Source organism: Phodopus roborovskii, unplaced genomic scaffold (genome assembly GCF_943737965.1).
Source record: "Phodopus roborovskii unplaced genomic scaffold, PHOROB, whole genome shotgun sequence".
Lineage (NCBI taxonomy): Eukaryota > Metazoa > Chordata > Mammalia > Rodentia > Cricetidae > Phodopus > Phodopus roborovskii.
Genome location: NW_026126412.1, coordinates 5,369,917 through 5,384,019, shown reverse-complemented (window position 1 = coordinate 5,384,019; position 14,103 = coordinate 5,369,917). Strand labels below are relative to the sequence as shown.

Here is a 14,103-nt window from a genome sequence, read left to right as displayed (position 1 = left end):
ATGGAAACCCAATACAACAAATTATATATATATATATATATATATATATATATGTGTGTGTGTGTGTGTGTGTGTGTGTGTGTGTGTGTGTGTGTGTATGTATGTATGTATGTATGTATGTATGTATATTTGAAGGGAATCAAAATAAAATCATGTAATAATGGCCATCTCTAGTCAGCAAATGAAACTTTCAGTGCCAGGATTGGGTTACAGCTAATTGAGTTGTTGGCCAATGGGGTGGGTCCTATGGGAATTGGCAAACAACATAGCCTTTGCCAAGGTTCCATTGCTGAAGGAAACACCTACATAACACAATGAACATAGGAAATTTGAGCTGGTGTCTACATAGAGCCCTTTTCCCTATGTTCAAGCATCTTTTGTACAGAAAGATTGTTTACATACTACAGAAGTTGAAAAAGAAACACCAAACCATCCACCAATACTTTGATTTATACTGTTGTCCTGCATGTAAAATATGCTAGGGTAATGATGGCACAAAGCTTCTGAGAGTAACCAGCTTTTATCTAATTTCACTTAAGGGCCACTCCATGAGATACCTGACATAGCTTGTTGACTATGAACCTGAGAACAGTATCTAGGCTTGGCATCACTGCCGAACCAGTGCTGATCTGCTCCCTTGTCCTTAGACTTAGGGAAGGGAAGAATTCACCCATGAGGTCAGTCAGTGCCTCTGGTGCCCAGCTGTCCAGCAACATTATGCTCACTCAGCAGAATCACTTCGTCACTCCAGGTATCTGTATAAATGTCTTTTGTTGGGAGCTGAATACTGTGGCTCAGAAGAGAAGATTGGAACCTGCATAGCACCAGTAAGACTAAGCAGGAGAAAAAGGTCCATATTCTAGTCCTGGGCTCTCTGCCTGGCCCTGGAAACCAAACTCAGGTATACCTGGCACCTGATGGCCTCTATTATTTTGAGCAAATATATAGTGGGGTGTGTGTGTGTGAGGGAGAGAGAGAGAGAGAGAGAGAGAGAGAGAGAGAGAGAGAGAGAGAGAGAGAGAGAGAGAATGGTTTATACCCTGTGGAGAGAGAGGCAGAACCAAAGAGGTGAGGTGAGTGTCTGTCTGTACCTTTGGCCCTACTACAGCATCATTTGTGTTGATGATGTCCTTGACTCCTGATACCACTGAAGGCCCCTAGAGGATAGGTCCACACAGAGTTGGATCTGCCCCACACTGGTGCAACACTAGGGAAATTTGGTTCTACCCTTCACCAGCTGCAGCACTAGAGAGGGCTAGTAGGTCCTGCATCTCACCTGGGCAGCATGACAGAGCTAACTGTTGGTGGAGGCTTGGGCAGGCTGGACCTAAGGGCACAAGAGTAGGAGGGCTGGTCCTGTCTCCCCCCTTGTCTGATATGCAGTGGTTAGGGAAAGGGGAAAATGCTCTCCCCTCTTTCCCCTTGCCACTTGTAGCAATTGAAAGATAAGATCTAGCCCCTCACCAGCTGAGACACTAGAAGATCAAGCCCTGCACATCACCTGAGCAGCACAGAGGAGTCGGCCCTGTTGTCAGGGATACCAGTGAGCTGATCCTGAGATTGGGAGCCCTAGAGATCTGATCCTGGCCCTGACCATGCCACCACATGGTGACATTGAGAAGGGGGAGTTGCCCTCCCCTCCCTCACTGCTCACCACTTGTGGTTGATGTGAGAGTTGTCCCTGAGGTCAGGAGAATTTGTGAGTTGGCCCAACATCTCACCTGCAGCAGCACTCGGGAAAGCTGGCCCTGCGCCTCACCTGGGCACCACAGTAGTGCCTCCCTTGCTGGTAAGGGCACATATGTTTTGTTTTGTGTTTTTGGATACAGGATTTCTCTATAGCTTTGAAGCCTATCCTGGAACTTGCTCTGTAGACCAGGCTGGCCTCAAACTCATAGAGATCCACCTGTCTCTGCCTCTCAAGTGCTGGGATAAAAGGCATGGGCCACAACTACCAGGCAAGTTTTAACTCTTACAATCAAAACTTTTAAGTTTTCTATTACTCTAACTGATATATATATATATATATATATATATATATATATATATATATATATATATATCATTGTATTACAACATCTTAGATCTAATTAACTCCAGACTTACTCTCAAGTCTTAAGTGCAAGTCCAAGGAAATGCAAAGGGCATAGAATAGAAGACTGGCAAGGGCATTAAGTCAAACAATTACATTGAAGTATTCTGTGAGATAAACTAATGGAAGTTCAGAAGCATTCCTGGATTTGATCCAAACACATGCACTCTACACACCCTAGTGTACTTTGCTGTGCTCCATGACTGTTCTTCAACAAACTACACTCAGATTACTTTTAGATCAGGAGTCTGTTCTGTCATTGTTACCAAGATGTGAATTAATTTAACTCATAAAGCTACAAAATTATAAAAAGTATCAAGTTTTTACATGGTGTCAACAGAAAGATACCATATTTCAAGTTGCACCTAAATGAAGGAAATTCTGTTAAACACTTTTTAGACATGAAAATTAAATCTTGGGTGTATAATTAAAATTATTTTGTGGAGAGTGTTCTATCAATGTTTCAAATACCTTTTCTAAAATTGACCCATACCAGTTACAAAATCTAACTTTGATGTTTTGAGATGCATGTGCTTTTGTAGAGATTTTACAGAAATGTCATCATCTTCAAGCCTTCAGACAGTCACTTGCTGAAAGATTTTACCACCTGAAATAAAAATAAAATGAACCCAACCACTTAGTCTGAATTCCCAGAAATCAAAGCTACCCAAATTATTTCCAAACTGAGTATATTTGACCTCAGTGAATGTAATGTTATAAGGCTAATGGCAACAGAATTCAAATGGAAAATTTTAACATTTTTAAGCTGGTTGAGAGCTCAAGGTAAATATATTCAGACTGACTTAATGTATTAATATGAATCAACATAGTGGTAGTCACTGGATATTAAATTATTAACATATTCATTAAGAAGAAATAAAATTAAGTTAAAATTACTAATAAAAGTAAATACATAAAAGCTAATTGACATTAGTTACAATTAATTACATTAATATTTAATTATAATTACTTTTACATTGTTTTCTTGGTGAGATGTATAGCTAAGGGAACAGTATATAAAATATAATACAAAGAGAATTTATAAATACTTAGTACCCACTTGTGAACTGGTAGCACTAAAACTCTTGCTTCCTTTTACCTAGTAAAAATGCTTAATTGTAGAATTTCTTTAAACTTAAATAAATATTTCATTTTCATATACTTTTTAATATAGAATTCTAAGAAAGAACATATTTTTAATTGATCTATTAGAACTAATTAATGTTCTTACAATCAATTATCCTAGAAATATTTGTTAATTAAACAACCACTGATCAAACAGTTCTTTTTTATAATATAAGTAATACCTGTTCAGAAATTTGGTATGTAATTACTTATAAGTGGATAATAGCTATAATATAAAGGACAACTATGCAACAATCCACAGACTGAGACAGACTGGGTAACAACGAGGGCCCAATGTGGGACTCATGGATCTCCTGGGGATAGGGAAATAGAAGATATCTGCTGGTTGGATCTGGAGTGGATGGGGATCATTGGTGGGGATTTAAAAAAAATATTTAATTTAGGAACAATCTTATTTTACAAATCAATCCCAGTTCCCTCTCCCTCACATCCTCCCACCCCTATTCACTCCCCGGAGAGGGGGAGGCCTTCCGTGGGAGATTATCAAAGTCTGTCACATCATTTGGGGAGGGCCTAGACCCTCCTCTGTGTACCTGGGCTGAGAGAGTACACCCCCATGGGGAGAGTGTCCCCAAAATCCATCTGTGCACTAGGGATAAATCCTGGTTCCACTGTCAAAAGTCCCATGTTCAGAGGTCTTGGTTTAGTTCAATGCTGGATCCCCAGGTTTATGACTGGGGTTCATGTGCTCTCACTTGTCAGGTCAGCTGTTTCTGTGGATTTCTCCAGCATGATCTTGACCCCTTTATCATCCCTCCTCCATCTCTACAACTAGATTCCAGGGGTTCAGCTCAGTGCTTAGCTGTGGATGTCTTCTACTTCCTACAGCTACCAGATGAAGGCTCTAGGATGGCATTTAAGGTAGTCATCAATCTCATTATAGGAAAAGGACATTTAAGCTAGTTTCTCCACAGTTGCTTACATTTTTAGTTGGGGTCTTCCTTGTGAATCTCCGGACATTTCCCTAGTGCCAGATTTCTCTTTAAACCTATAATGACTCCTTCTATTAATGTATCTCTTTTCTTGCTCTCCTCTATTCTCCCCCCAACTCAGTGTTCCTGATCCTTCATGTTCTCCTCCCAGCTCCTTTTCTTCCTTTTCTGTTTCCTTTGTACAGGCTATTGTTCCATCATCTTCTCAGTGCCCTTGTATTATAGAAGCTTTTCAGTTTCATAAGGTCCCATTTATTGATTGCTGACCTTAGTGTCTGTGCCAATGCATTCAATGCTATTTCTCACTTTCTCTTCTATGAAGTTTAGTGAAACTGGATCTAAGTTTAGGTATTTGACCCATTTGGACATGATTTTTGCCAGGGTGATAGATATGGATATATTTGTATCTTTCTGCATGCTGACATCCTGTTATGCCAATACCATTTCTTGAAGATGATTTCTTTTTTTCCATTGTAGAAGTTTTGCTTCCTTGTCAAAAATCAGGTGTCCATAAGTCTTCAGATTTATGGATGGGTCTTCAACTTAACATCCTTGATTCACTTGTGTGCTTTTATGCCAATGCCATGCTGTTTTAATTACTATAGCTCTGTATATAGCTTGAAAGCATGGATATTGCTACCTCTGGCAATTATTTTATTATACTTGAGTTTTTTTCGCTATCCTGTTTTTTTCATATTAAAATAAATATTGTTCTTTCAAGTCTGAAAAGAAGTATGTTACTATTTTGATAGACATAACATTGAATCTGTACATTACTTTTGGTAAGAAGGGCATTTTTACTATATTAATCTTGCTTATACATGAGCATGGGAGATCTTTCCATCTTCTGATATTTCTCCATCTTTTCCACAAACACTTGAAGTTCTCGACATGTATGTCTTTGTAGAATAATTTGAGAAGAATTGGTATTAGCTCTTCATTCAAGGTCTGGTAGAACTCTTAGCTGAAAGCATCTGCTCCAGTGCATTTTTTAGTTGGGAGCCTTTTCATTGTTGTTTTTGTTTGTTAGATGCTTTACTAGATGTTATTTAAGACAGGTGCCCAGGTTCCATCCTAAGAATGTGGATCTCTTTTATTCCTATAGATCACAGTGAGCAGGTCTCTTCAGAAAGTACTCAGGGGCTGGTGCCTCTGATCCCAGAGTCAGAAGCAGAACTGGAGGGCATCAGACACATGCTGCTTCCAATCTTCCCAGATGGGCAGCAGGGATGAGGGGCTCATGATGTACCAGGTCTCTTCTTGGGATACCTTGGAGATTTGGTAGGAAAGTAGCTGCACACATGCCTCTGCCAGGAGGCTAATCATAGTGGCAGCATTACAGGGTTGAAAGACTGGGCTCAGAACATGAGCTAGTCCTGGCCCCAGCATAGAGGCACCTCTGGCCTGAAGACAGTTCCATTGAGTGTCGGTATGGTGTCCTGGACAAAGCCCACAGCTTGGTTGAGGGGTACCTGGAAGTGCCACAGTCAGGAGGCATTCCCCATTGCCCGGCTTCCCTGGGACTAGAGAGATGTGGGAGGTGGTGTCATTGAGGATAGCTTCTCTCACCAGTAGCTTAGTGTTCACCAAGTTCACATCTGCCTGCTCAGAAGGCCAACAATGACTGCAGGGCTCAAGCAGGCAGGCAGGTCCCAGCATTCTTCAGTGATGTTCCTTGTGTCACCACCTGGCTGGTCCCTTTAGGGGAGCCAGCCCAGGTAGGTATCTGTATGCCCAGCGCTCCTGCCAGATCAATCCGAGGCTTGGTATGTGGAGATAAGGCACTGGTAAGGGCAGTACGTTAAGAGACTTCCCCTTCACCATGTCCACAAACTGGACCGATATTTCCTCCCTACAGTGGCCCTGGGCCTCCTGGGTGCTGGCACCCAGGTGGGGAGGTGGGGACAGCTGATGACATTTTCGTGATCCACTAAGACTGGGTCTCATGGTGGCTCTTCTGTAAACATATCCAGCGTGGTACCAGCACACTGTCAAACTACAGGGCACCTTCATCCACAATTCCTCCTTGAGCACAGCTCACTACTAGCACACCCTTCTTGCACTCGGCAAAGGTGCTTGTGCTGTCATTCAGCAACACTGTGGTGGAGGACAGGAGGGCAATGTGGACATTGATGAAATTACACAGAGACCAGATCTCCTCCAGAAGCAGCTGCTGAACACCAAAGGAGGTTGTGACTTCTGGAGAAATGATGGGGCATAGTCTACAGTCTTCATCCCAAAGGACTGCATTCAGGTAGCCAACCCCCCTCTTCCAATTCTGCCCAGGCCATGAATTCCCATGTCTTTCCATTTAGCTCTGTCCCATGAACTTTTTCTATTCCCATTTTTCATCTTTCATCGAAGCTGTCACCTGGGGAATCTGCCTGGCCAGACACATGATCATCCCTCAGGTGAGTTCTGCAGCATTAAGGCTGTTTATTAAGGGGTGTTCATGACTAGGATGCCCTTTCTCACGGTGGCCTCCAGATCTACATTGTTCATGCCTGTGCAGGCCCGGGCCATCACCTGGAACTTCTCTACTGTGTTGATGACATCAGTAGTTACCTTAGTGTCAGACTGCATAATAAGGCCTTCACAGATTTGCAGCTATGCTATTGGCTGCTCCTTGTTCAAGTTCTGGTTCTCCACTACCTGCAGCTCTCCATCTTGCGGGATGGATCTTCTGACAGCATAGGCCCAGGCTGTCACGAATGAGCACTTTGAGCAGATTTGCGAAGACCATTTCTGGAGCAGGCCTAGGAATCAGTTGCTCTGGGTGGGCAAATTCACTTAGGCCAGGAAGATGCAGGCAGGTATGGTTCTGGTGACTGGGCGGGTTGGGAGACTTTTAGTGACTGCTTGCATTTCCTTAGGGGTTAAAAGTCTATTTACGTTGTTTATCTGCTCTTGGTTTTATTTTCATATGTTGTATCTATCAAATAATTTGTCCATTTCTTTCAGATTTTCCAATTTTATGAAGTATAGATCTTTCAAGTGTCTGATTTCCTTAGCATCTATTGTTATGACCATTTTTATTTCAATTTTATCAATTTGGATTTTGTCTCTCTGCCATTTAGTTTGGATAAGAATTTGTCTGATTTTTTTTAACGAAGCAACTCTTTGTTTCTTTGTATCATTTTCTTTGCTTCTTTTTTATTGATTTCAGCCCTCAGTTTGATTATTTTCCTGCTGTCTACTCATCTCCAGTGGGTTTACTTCTTTTTGTTACAGAGCTTTAAGATGTACTGTGGTAAGAATTTCTCCAAATTCTTTATGCCAGCACTTAATGCTATAAACTCTCCTCTTAGCACTTCTTTCATTAAGTCCCATAAGTTTGAATATATTGTGAATTCATTTTGGTTGAATTCTGAAGTCTTTGATTTCTTTCTTTATTTCCCCCTTGACCCAGTAGTGCCTCAGTATGGATTTATTCATTTTCCACAAATTTGTAGGCTTTCTGTACTTTGTGTTGTTGTTGAACCCCAACTTAAATCCATGGTGATCAGTAAAGACATGGGAGTTATTCCGATTTATTATTTTTTATCTGTCGACACTTGCTTTGTGATGGAATATGTGGTCACAGAATGTGATCGAGTATTTTGGAGAAGGTTCCATCAGGAGCTGGAGAAGGTGTAAATTTTGGTGTTTGAATGAAATGTTCTATAGGTCTTTGCTAGGTCTATTTGATTCATGACATTTGTTAGTTCTGCTATTTCTCTGTTAAGTGTATGAATGGATGATCTGTCCATTGGTGAGAGTAGGGTGTTTAATTCTCCCACTATAAATGTGTGGGGTTGATTGATACGTGATTTAAGCTTTTAAGCTTTAGTTATATTTCTTTTACAAATGTGTGTATTCTTTTATTTAGGGCATAGGTATGCTGAAGGAACTTTCCTTTCATAAATATGAAATATCCTCTATTTCTTTTGATTAATGTATTTTGAAGATTTTTTGCTTTTTGATATTTTGATGGCTACATCAGCAAATTTCTCTGGTGTGAGATTATCTATTGCCTGTGTTTATACAGGTGTAGCTAATTTCCTTGGATTGGAGTTTTGCTTCTAGTATCTTCTGTATACATGGGTTTGTGGATATATATTGATTATATTTTCCTTGGTCATGAAATACATTGTTTCTCCATCTATGGTGATTGAAAGCTTTGTTGGGTATAGTAATCTGGGGTCTGTAATCTCTTAGAGTCTGAAAGGTTTATGTTCAGGCTCTTTTAGCTTTCAGAGTCTCCATTGAGAAGTCAGGTGTAATTCTGATAGGTCTGCCTTTATATGTTAGTTGGCCTTTGTCATTTGCAGAATTTAATATCCTTTCTTTTTTCTGTATATTTAGATTATTATGTGACATGGGGGACACATATTTCAAGGCCAGTATATTTGGTGTTCTACTCTGTTTTGTACAGATTAGTTATCCCTGTCCCAGAGGACCATGGTTTTCCAAAGATCTTTTTATAGATCTTTTTTTCCTCCTTCCAAGTTAAGACAACTATTAATGTTGTTATTGTTTGAGCCTCCTTCAGACACCAATTACTGGAGAAATTGCTGCACAGCAGATTTCCTGGTATTCTGTATTTTGCAATTTCTACTCCTCTGCAGTGATGTTTCCTGAGCCATAGATTTGGGAGGTAGGTTGTAAATGTAGGCATGATGCTGGGTTTATCACCATCCATTCTCATATATGTTATGTCCAGTTGTGTTTTTCACTAATGGTCTTTCTTTGTTTTAAAGAGAAGCTACTTTGATCAAGGGTTTGTAGCTACACCTACCTGTAGGTATAAGGATGAGTTTTAAGATTTTGTAAAAAAAAATAATAATGCTTATCTACAAGTACAATGGTATCAAATCCTGTGCTAAGGTCAATGACTTGATTTCAGTATCAAGGTTTATTTCCCATCTTTTGAGTGTCCATAGTGATCAGTCTTGAAATAATATAAATACAAACAACAAAAAACACATGTGGGCCATTTGTGCATAAAATGCATGTATATGTATTAAATGTAATCACATAAAAAGAGGTAATGAATTTGAGGGAATTATGGGAAGAGTTAGAGGAAGAGTAGCTTGGAGGGACATGAGGGAGGTAAAGAATGAGAGATTGGTATAATTGTAATTCAATTAAAATCACTTAATAGAAAAATGAATAAGAACAATTCCCTGTTTCAGCTATAGAGCCATACAGCACTCTACCTGTAAGTGACAAATGAAACTTGCCCATAATTAGTGGTGATATGATATTTGGAAGATAATTTTTCATTAACATAACCTAACTGGTATTATTGAATCTTTTGCCCAACAAAAGAGAGAATATTTTCCTTTCATATTCTCTTGGAGCAATCAGCAAGATGTTTCACTTTCTGAATAAGATAACATGCATTAAAAGTGTTTGATAATATCAATAATTTCCACTGAAAATATAAATCAATAATTATATACCAAAACTACTTCATTGATAATTACTATTAAACACTGCCTAGCCTAGAATTCATCATGCTCTTATTGCTGCCTCCGAGTGTTGGGATTATAGCTGCATACAATTCCAGCTATTTTATAACTTATTCTAGAAAATAGTACGAGAAAGAATATCTCTTTCTATAAAATGACACTACTACTTTGTTAAATCAAAATAAAGACAAGACAGATGTATTCCATATCTACCATAAGTATATACTCAAATACTAAAAAAAAATGCATGAAAATAAAATGCAAAGTTATGCAAAAATAATTATGCTATGCAGCAAAGCTATATTTATTCCCTATAGTATAATATTTAAAAACAAACAAGGGAAGTTATATGAGCAGGCACAAAAGGAAAGAAGTCATATAAGCATATCATTCACCTAGAAATTCAATACCCATTCATAACTTAAAATTTTTTCAGACAATTAGTTGATAATTCATACAATTAGATTTTTAAAATGTAAATTTGTATCTAACATTATTTTCATGTAAATTTATGGATATTTTCTTCATTAATGGTAAGAGTGTATATATATATATATATATATATATATATATATATATATATATGTTACATTCTATGACCAATTATCTTTTAAAACATACTTGACATATTTTATGGACTCCTGAGTGAGTGATCAAGTGGATCTCTAAATCTTATACCTACTCTTAGGCAATTTTTCTTCTGTTGGTTACTCTTCCCTAACCCTGAAGTAATACTTTTGTTTTACCTTATTATATTTTATTATGATTTATTTAAAAAATGAATGAATGTGGCAAACACCTTTAATCCCATCACTCAGGAGGCAGGAAGATCTCTGTGAGTTCAAGATCAGCCTGGTATACAAGAGCAAATTCCAGGATAGCCTCCAAAGCCATAGAGAAACCCTGTCTTAAAAAACAAAACAAAACAAACAAATGAACAAAAATGAATGAATGATATATACAATATACATATATGATAAGAAACTCATACCATTTTTTTGTAAAACATTTTATCAATTAGAAAGCAAGGAAACTTAAAAGAAGAAATTTATAAAATTGTGTGTCCCAAAAAGAACATACAAGTAATATTAAAATGATAAAGACCCTAGAAACCAGCTTATATTATGAAGGTACAAATAAAAGTAATAAATAGATGTCATTCATTATACAATAACAGAAGTGGATAATTGCCAAGAGTCTGAGAAAACCAATTGCTGATGAGGATGAAGAGAAATGGGAATTCTTAAGGATAGGGAAAAATGTAACTCTGCAAAAGCTTTGAAAGTATCTGCCATAGATACCATTGTCTTACTCTTCAATCCTGAAATTTAACACTCCCAATGATATTCTGAGTTGCTTAGAAAACAAGTCAACATAAAGCCCTGCCCATAAGTTTTATAAATTTTATTTAAATTATTTAAACAATTTTATTTTATGTATCAATTCCAGTTTCCTCTCCCTCCCACACTCCCATGCGTCCCACTGACCATCCATCCCATCCTCCATCAACTCCCCAGGGAGGGTAAGGCCTTCCATGAGGGATCATGAAAATCTGTCACATCATTTGGGACAGGGCCGAGGCCCTCCACCTGTGTATCTAGGCTAAGGGAGTATCCCTCTATGGAAAATGGGCTCCTGAATTCTTTTCATGCACTGGGGATAAATACTGGTTTCACTGCCAGAGGCCCTGTCAACTTCTAGGCCTCCCAGCTGACACCCACATACAGAGGGTCTGGTTCATTCAGATGCTGTTTCCCCAGCTGTCAGACTGAGGTCACTGAGCCCCCACTTGCTCAGGTAAGCTGTTTCTGTGGCTTTCCCCAGCATGGTCTTGACCCATTTGCTCATTACTTCTACATCTCTATAACTAGGCTCCAGGATTTTGGCTTAGATTTAGCTATGGATCTCCACTTCCGCTTCCATCAGCTACTAGATAAAAGCTATAGGATGGCATTTAAGGTAGTCATCATTCTCATTATAGGGGAAGGCCATTTTTGGTAGCCTCTCTGCTATTGGGGGTCATCCTTGTGGATCTCTGGAAATTTCCTTAAGTGCCAGATTTCTCTTTTAACCTATAATGACTCCCTCTATTAAGGTATCTCTTTTCTTGCTCTCATCTATTCATCCATAAACTCAATTTTCCTGATACCTCTGTTCTCCTTCCCCCCTCCTCTTCTCTCCTCTTTCTCCTACCTCCTTTCCCCTCCCCCCATGTTCACAATTTCTTCAGTAGTTCATGTCCCTTTCCCCTTCTCCGAAAAAACATATATGCCCTTCTTAGGGTCCTCTGGAAGTTGTAGGCTGGTGATGGGAGATGTCATTCTGTAAATGTGTTTCTCTCATTGGTTAATGAATAAAGCACTGTTGGCCAATAGGAAAGCAAGATATGCTGGACTAGGAGACTAGGAGGAGAGAGGAAGAAGCAGGGAGGAGATTCAAGATGGAGAACCAGCTGTGTAGTATGCCGGGCTCTCTCTCTGGTAAGAGAAGACCATGTGGAAGTACTTATATTAATAGAAATGGGTTAATATTTAAGACAGAGCTAGCCAATAAGAAATGTTAGTAACAGGCTAACAATATTTATATCTAATACCGAGACTCTGTGTGTTACTTGGGGCTGGTGTGGTGGTGGGCCCAGGCCAGCAGGGTAAACCTACATCTAACAGGCTGGTAGGCTGTTAATCCTTTGCTCTATGTCTAGTATCTATATCTATATCTATATCTATATCTATATCTATATGTATGTATGTATGTATGTATGTATGTATGTATGTATATATATACCATGTTTGTCTTTTGGTGATAGGGTTACCACACTCAGCGTGGTTTCTTCTAGTTCCATCCATTTGTTTGAGAATTTCAAGTTTTCATTTCCCCACCCCCACTGAGTAGTATTTTATTGTATAAATGTACCATATTTTATTTATTCATCCTATGATTGAGGGACATCTATGTTGCTTCCAGGTTCTGGCTATTACAAATAATGCTCCTATGAAGAGAGTTGAATAGGTATACTTGTTATATGAATATGCATTCTTTGGGTATATGCTTATGAGTGGAATTGTTGGATCTTAGTCTACAAGACAAACGGCAACCAACAGTGGGAAAAGATTGTTTCCAAAATATACAAAGAACTCAAAGTTAACAAAACATCATATAATACAATTAAGTAGTAGGGAACTGTTTTGTTTTTCCCACCAGCCTGGTACCACCACTGCACAAGCCCCAAATAACACACAAAGGTGCTGTAGTACATATAATTCTGTTGGCCAGTTACTAGTTTCTTATCGGCTGGCTCTGTCTTAAATATTAACCAATTTCTATTCATCTAAATATTCCCACGTGGTCTTATCTTACCAGAGAGAGGGGTTGGTGTTCTGCTCTCTCTGTCCTCCATCATGGAACTCCTCTCTCACTTCCTGTCTCCTCCTATTCTCCTAGTCAAATATCTTGCTTTACTATTGGCCAACAGTGCTTTATTCATTAACCAATAAGAGAAACATATTTACAGAATGACATCTCCCATCAGGGAACAGAACTAAATAAAGAATTATCAACAGAGGAATCTAAAATGGCTGAAAGACACTTAAGAAATTACTTAACATCCTTAGCTATTGGGGAAATGCAAATCAAAACATCTCTGAGATACCATCTTACAGCTGTCAGAATGGCTTATCAACAACACCAAGGACAGTTCATGCTGGAGAGGAGGAGAAAGGGAAACACTTCTCCATTGCTATGGCAAGTGCTAACTCGTACAGCCACTTTGAAAATCAGTATGGTGGTTTCAAAGGAAAATGGGAGTCAGTCTACTTCAAGATCGGTCCCATAATGTTATAGCCACTCAATTCATCATTTCTAAGAACTAAAAATAACCAAATTTTCCTCCAATAAGTAAATGAATGAGAGATTTTGAAACTATATCCAATTGGATATTATTTCCCAATAATAAGTGCTATATGTGCATATTTGGTTTTCTAAATGAAAGAAAGAAAAAATAGTCTTCTTGTTGGTAAGGTATCTCTATCTGAAATACCAATGGTGGGTACACAAACATAAGCACCCACACACACACACACACACACACACAGAGGCATATGTATATACAACATTAATTAATACAGAATAAATTAAGTATTTTATTAGATTATTAAAGTTATATAATCATAGCCATACATTGGTTTTTGCTATATTTATTTCCTCCCAAACAACCTTGAATCCATTAGTACTAATAATCAATATTAATTTCCTCCAGTACCACTCAAATCCTAGCTAACATCTAATAATAAAATTATGTGTCTATCTAAATTACTTAGTAAGAACATTTCATAAGAATAGACAGTTTTTGTTGAAGAGGATAGAGAAAGGGGAACATTTCTCAATTTGTAGCAAGAATGCAAACTTGTATAGCCACTTTTGAAATCAGTATCACAGTTTCTCAGGAAAATGCAAATCAATATACCTTAAGACTCAGCAACTC

The 14,103-nt window shown here is 38.5% G+C and overlaps 1 pseudogene; it reads right to left on the bottom strand.

Annotated features, from left to right (window-relative positions):
* Positions 1-5,334: 5,334 nt before the first annotated feature.
* LOC127220936 (D-3-phosphoglycerate dehydrogenase-like) lies at positions 5,335-6,913 on the bottom strand (annotated as a pseudogene).
* Positions 6,914-14,103: the final 7,190 nt, after the last annotated feature.